This window comes from Pseudophryne corroboree, unplaced genomic scaffold, assembly GCF_028390025.1.
Source record: "Pseudophryne corroboree isolate aPseCor3 unplaced genomic scaffold, aPseCor3.hap2 scaffold_2229, whole genome shotgun sequence".
NCBI lineage: Eukaryota > Metazoa > Chordata > Amphibia > Anura > Myobatrachidae > Pseudophryne > Pseudophryne corroboree.
The window spans coordinates 58809-64808 of NW_026968878.1; the positions used below are offsets into that span (position 1 = coordinate 58809).

Sequence of the window (6000 nt, forward strand, 5' to 3'; positions counted from 1 at the left end):
ATAGCAATTTAGCAGCAGAAACTGCCGTGTTCAGGTTCTGGTCTTCAAGTTCATTTCATGTTATTACAGTTTGCATTATTATTAGCCCCAATAAAATAATTTCTTATTAGTAGAGCTTGGCGAAATAGCTCAGTTGTGAGAACATTAGACTGAAGATCTAAGGGTGTCTTGTTCAATCCTGGGGTTTAGCATGGTTGGGTGTTTGCTTTTGCTACTGAATAGCAATTTAGCAGCAAAAACTGTTGTTTTCAGTTTTTGATCTTGAAAAATTTTTTATGTTATTTCAGTTTGCAAAATCTTTAGCTCCAAAAAAAGACATTCTTATCAGTATAGCTTGCCAAAATAGCTCAGTTGTGAGAGCAATAGACTGAAGACCTTAAAATCCCTAGTACGATCGTGGGTTTCCACATGTTTGGGTGTTTGCAGTTTGTTACTGAGTAGCAATTCAGCAAAAAGAAATTTAGCAGCAGAAACTTTCATTTTCAGGTTTCGCCCTCTAGGACACTTGATGTTCTTTCAGTTTGCCTTATCTTAAACACCAAAAAAGACTTTCTAAACGTCAGACTTACACGCAATAGCTCTTTTGTGAGAGCATTAAACTGAAGATCTAAAGGTCCTGGGTTTGATCCCAGGATTCGGCATGTTTAGTTGCTGTATTTTTGTTACAGAATAGCAATTTACCAGCAGAATCTTTCATTATCAGGTGTTGTTCATCAAGAACACTTAATGCTCTTTTTTTCCCCAGCCTAAAACCCCAAATACGGCTTGACATCTTTCACAATTAGCCAAAATAGCTCAGTTGGGAGAGCGTTAGACTGAAGATCTAAAGGTCCCTGGTTCGATCCCGGGTTTCGGCATATTTAGTTGCTGTTTTTTTGTTACAGAATAGCAATTTAGCAGCAGAAACTGCCGTGTTCAGGTTCTGGTCTTCAAGAACATTTCATGTTTTTACAGTTTGCATTATTATTAGCCCCAATAAAATAATTTCTTATTAGTAGAGCTTGGCGAAATAGCTCAGTTGTGACAACATTAGACTGAAGATCTAAGGGTGTCTTGTTCAATCCTGGGGTTTAGCATGGTTGGGTGTTTGCTTTTGCTACTGAATAGCAATTTAGCAGCAAAAACTGTTGTGTTCAGGTTTTGATCTTGAAAAGCATTTTATGTTATTTCAGTTTGCAAAATCTTTAGCTCCTAAAAAAAGACATTCTTATCAGTATAGCTTGCCAAAATAGCTCAGTTGTGAGAACAATAGACTGAAGACCTTAAAATCCCTAGTATGATCGTGGGTTTCCACATGTTTGGGTGTTTGCAGTTTGTTACTGAGTAGCAAGTCAGCAAAAAGAAATTTAGCAGCAGAAACTTTCATTTTCAGGTTTCGCCCTCAAGGACACTTGATGTTCTTTCAGTTTGCCTTATCTTAAACACCAAAAAAGACTTTCTAAACGTCAGACTTACAAACAATAGCTCTTTTGTGAGAGCATTAAACTGAAGATCTAAAGCTCCTGGGTTCGATCCCAGGATTCGGCATGTTTAGTTGCTGTATTTTTGTTACAGAATAGCAATTTACCAGCAGAATCTTTCATTATCAGGTGTTGTTCATCAAGAACACTTAATGCTCTTTTTTTCCCTAGCCTAAAACCCCAAATACGGCTTCACATCTTTCACAAATAGCCGAAATAGCTCAGTTGGTAGAGCGTTAGACTGAAGATCTAAAGGTCCCTGGTTCGATCCCGGGTTTCGGCATATTTAGTTGCTGTTTTTTTTGTTACAGAATAGCAATTTAGCAGCAGAAACTGCCGTGTTCAGGTTCTGGTCTTCAAGTTCATTTCATGTTATTACAGTTTGCATTATTATTAGCCCCAATAAAAGAATTTCTTATTAGTAGAGCTTGGCGAACTAGCTAAGTTGTGAGAACATTAGACTGAAGATCTAAGGGTGTCTTGTTCAATCCTGGGGTTTAGCATGGTTGGGTGTTTGCTTTTGCTACTGAATAGCAATTTAGCAGCAAAAACTGTTGTTTTCAGTTTTTGATCTTGAAAAACATTTTATGTTATTTCAGTTTGCAAAATCTTTAGCACCAAAAAAAGACATTCTTATCAGTATAGCTTGCCAAAATAGCTCAGTTGTGAGAGCAATAGACTGAAGACCTTAAAATCCCTAGTACGATCGTGGGTTTCCACATGTTTGGGTGTTTGCATTTTGTTACTGAGTAGCAATTCAGCAAAAAGAAATTTAGCAGCAGAAACGTTTATTTTCAGGTTTCGCCCTCTAGGACACTTGATGTTCTTTCAGTTTGCCTTATCTTAAACACCAAAAAAGACTTTCCAAATGTCAGACGTAGCTGCAATAGCACATTTGGGAGAGCATTAGACTGAAGATCTATAAGTCCCTGTTTCGATCCCGGGTTTCGGCATGTTTAGTAGCTGTATTTTTGTTACAGAATAGCAATTTACCAGCAGAATCTTTCATTATAAGGTGTTGCTCTTCAATAACACTTGATGCTCTTTTTTTCCCAACCTAAAACCCCAAATACGACTTCACATCTGTCACAATTAACCGAAATAGCTCAGTTGGGAGAGCGTTAGACTGAAGATCTAAAGGTCCCGGGTTTCGGCATATTTAGTTGCTGTTTTTTTTGTTACAGAATAGCAATTTAGCAGCAGAAACTGCCGTGTTCAGGTTCTGGTCTTCAAGAACATTTCATGTTATTACAGTTTGCATTATTATTAGCCCCAATAAAAGAATTTCTTATTAGTAGAGCTTGGCGAAATAGCTCAGTTGTGACAACATTAGACTGAAGATCTAAGGGTGTCTTGTTCAATCCTGGGGTTTAGCATGGTTGGGTGTTTGCTTTTGCTACTGAATAGCAATTTAGCAGCAAAAACTGTTGTGTTCAGGTTTTGATCTTAAAAAGCATTTTATGTTATTTCAGTTTGCAAAATCTTTAGCTCCTAAAAAAAGACATTCTTATCAGTATAGCTTGCCAAAATAGCTCAGTTGTGAGAGCAATAGACTGAAGACCTTAAAATCCCTAGTACGATCGTGGGTTTCCACATGTTTGGGTGTTTGCAGTTTGTTACTGAGTAGCAATTCAGCAAAAAGAAATTTAGCAGCAGGAACTTTCATTTTCAGGTTTCGCCCTCTAGGACACTTGATGTTCTTTCAGTTTGCCTTATCTTAAACACCAAAAAAGACTTTCTAAACGTCAGACTTACACGCAATAGCTCTTTTGTGAGAGCATTAAACTGAAGATCTAAAGGTCCTGGGTTTGATCCCAGGATTCGGCATGTTTAGTTGCTGTATTTTTGTTACAGAATAGCAATTTACCAGCAGAATCTTTCATTATCAGGTGTTGTTCATCAAGAACACTTAATGCTCTTTTTTTTCCCAGCCTAAAATCCCAAATACGGTTTAACATCTTTCACAATTAGCCGAAATAGCTCAGTTGGGAGAGCGTTAGACTGAAGATCTAAAGGTCCCTGGTTCGATCCCGGGTTTCTGCATATTTAGTTGCTGTTTTTTTGTTACAGAATAGCAATTTAGCAGCAGAAACTGCCGTGTTCAGGTTCTGGTCTTCAAGAACATTTCATGTTTTTACAGTTTGCATTATTATTAGCCCCAATAAAATAATTTCTTATTAGTAGAGCTTGGCGAAATAGCTCAGTTGTGACAACATTAGACTGAAGATCTAAGGGTGTCTTGTTCAATCCTGGGGTTTAGCATGGTTGGGTGTTTGCTTTTGCTACTGAATAGCAATTTAGCAGCAAAAACTGTTGTGTTCAGGTTTTGATCTTGAAAAGCATTTTATGTTATTTCAGTTTGCAAAATCTTTAGCTCCTAAAAAAAGACATTCTTATCAGTATAGCTTGCCAAAATAGCTCAGTTGTGAGAGCAATAGACTGAAGACCTTAAAATCCCTAGTATGATCGTGGGTTTCCACATGTTTGGGTGTTTGCAGTTTGTTACTGAGTAGCAAGTCAGCAAAAAGAAATTTAGCAGCAGAAACTTTCATTTTCAGGTTTCGCCCTCTAGGACACTTGATGTTCTTTCAGTTTGCCTTATCTTAAACACCAAAAAACACTCTCTAAACGTCAGACTTACACACAATAGCTCTTTTGTGAGAGCATTAAACTGAAGATCTAAAGCTCCTGGGTTCGATCCCAGGATTCGGCATGTTTAGTTGCTGTATTTTTGTTACAGAATAGCAATTTACCAGCAGAATCTTTCATTATCAGGTGTTGTTCATCAAGAACACTTAATGCTCTTTTTTTCCCCAGCCTAAAACCCCAAATACGGCTTCACATCTTTCACAATTAGTCGAAATAGCTCAGTTGGTAGAGCGTTAGACTGAAGATCTAAAGGTCCCTGGTTCGATCCCGGATTTCTGCATATTTAGTTGCTGTTTTTTGTTACAGAATAGCAATTTAGCAGCAGAAACTGCCGTGTTCAGGTTCTGGTCTTCAAGTTCATTTCATGTTATTACAGTTTGCATTATTATTAGCCCCAATAAAAGAATTTCTTATTAGTAGAGCTTGGCGAAATAGCTCAGTTGTGAGAACATTAGACTGAAGATCTAAGGGTGTCTTGTTCAATCCTGGGGTTTAGCATGGTTGGGTGTTTGCTTTTGCTACTGAATAGCAATTTAGCAGCAAAAACTGTTGCTTTCAGTTTTTGATCTTGAAAAACATTTTATGTTATTTCAGTTTGCAAAATCTTTAGCTTCAAAAAAAGACATTCTTATCAGTATAGCTTGCCAAAATAGCTCAGTTGTGAGAGCAATAGACTGAAGACCTTAAAATCCATAGTACGATCGTGGGTTTCCACATGTTTGGGTGTTTGCATTTTGTTACTGAGTAGCAATTCAGCAAAAAGAAATTTAGCAGCAGAAACATTTATTTTCAGGTTTCGCCCTCTAGGACACTTGATGTTCTTTCAGTTTGCCTTATCTTAAACACCAAAAAAGACTTTCCAAAGGTCAGACGTAGCTGCAATAGCTCATTTGGGAGAGCATTAGACTGAAGATCTATAAGTCCCTGGTTCGATCCCGGGTTTCGGCATGTTTAGTAGCTGTATTTTTGTTACAGAATAGCAATTTACCAGCAGAATCTTTCATTATAAGGTGTTTCTCTTCAAGAACACTTGATGCTCTTTTTTTCCCAACCTAAAACCCCAAATACGACTTCACATCTGTCACAATTAGCCAAAATAGCTCAGTTGGGAGAGCGTTAGACTGAAGATCTAAAAGTCCCTGGTTCAATCCTGGGTTTCGGCATATTTAGTTGCTGTTTTTTTGTTACAGAATAGCAATTTAACAGCAGAAACTGCCGTGTTCAGGTTCTGGTCTTCAAGAACATTTCATGTTATTACAGTTTGCATTATTATTAGCCCCAATAAAAGAATTTCTTATTAGTAGACCTTGGCGAAATAGCTCAGTTGTGACAACATTAGACTGAAGATCTAAGGGTGTCTTGTTCAATCCTGGGGTTTAGCATGGTTGGGTGTTTGCTTTTGCTACTGAATAGCAATTTAGCAGCAAAAACTGTTGTGTTCAGGTTTTGATCTTGAAAAGCATTTTATGTTATTTCAGTTTGCAAAATCTTTAGCTCCTAAAAAAAGACATTCTTATCAGTATAGCTTGCCAAAATAGCTCAGTTGTGAGAGCAATAGACTGAAGACCTTAAAATCCCTAGTACGATCGTGGGTTTCCACATGTTTGGGTGTTTGCAGTTTGTTACTGAGTAGCAATTCAGCAAAAAGAAATTTAGCAGCAGAAACTTTCATTTTCAGGTTTCGCCCTCTAGGACACTTGATGTTCTTTCAGTTTGCCTTATCTTAAACACCAAAAAAGACTTTCTAAACGTCAGACTTACACGCAATAGCTCTTTTGTGAGAGCATTAAACTGAAGATCTAAAGGTCCTGGGTTTGATCCCAGGATTCGGCATGTTTAGTTGCTGTATTTTTGTTACAGAATAGCAATTTACCAGCAGAATCTTTCATTA

General features: G+C 37.5%; 6 non-coding genes across 6 annotated transcripts; all 6 read left to right on the forward strand.

Moving 5' to 3' along the window:
- The first annotated feature begins 784 nt into the window (after positions 1-784).
- Positions 785-857, forward strand: TRNAF-GAA (transfer RNA phenylalanine (anticodon GAA)). The gene has a single exon. It is a non-coding gene; the product is annotated as a tRNA-Phe (tRNA).
- Positions 858-1670: 813 nt separating this feature from the next.
- On the forward strand, positions 1671-1743 carry TRNAF-GAA (transfer RNA phenylalanine (anticodon GAA)). The gene has a single exon. It is a non-coding gene; the product is annotated as a tRNA-Phe (tRNA).
- Positions 1744-3430: 1687 nt separating this feature from the next.
- Positions 3431-3503, forward strand: TRNAF-GAA (transfer RNA phenylalanine (anticodon GAA)). Its single transcript has one exon. It is a non-coding gene; the product is annotated as a tRNA-Phe (tRNA).
- An 813-nt stretch (positions 3504-4316) lies between these two features.
- Positions 4317-4389, forward strand: TRNAF-GAA (transfer RNA phenylalanine (anticodon GAA)). The gene has a single exon. It is a non-coding gene; the product is annotated as a tRNA-Phe (tRNA).
- A 595-nt stretch (positions 4390-4984) lies between these two features.
- TRNAF-GAA (transfer RNA phenylalanine (anticodon GAA)) lies at positions 4985-5057 on the forward strand. The gene has a single exon. It is a non-coding gene; the product is annotated as a tRNA-Phe (tRNA).
- Positions 5058-5199: 142 nt separating this feature from the next.
- Positions 5200-5272, forward strand: TRNAF-GAA (transfer RNA phenylalanine (anticodon GAA)). The gene has a single exon. It is a non-coding gene; the product is annotated as a tRNA-Phe (tRNA).
- Positions 5273-6000: the final 728 nt, after the last annotated feature.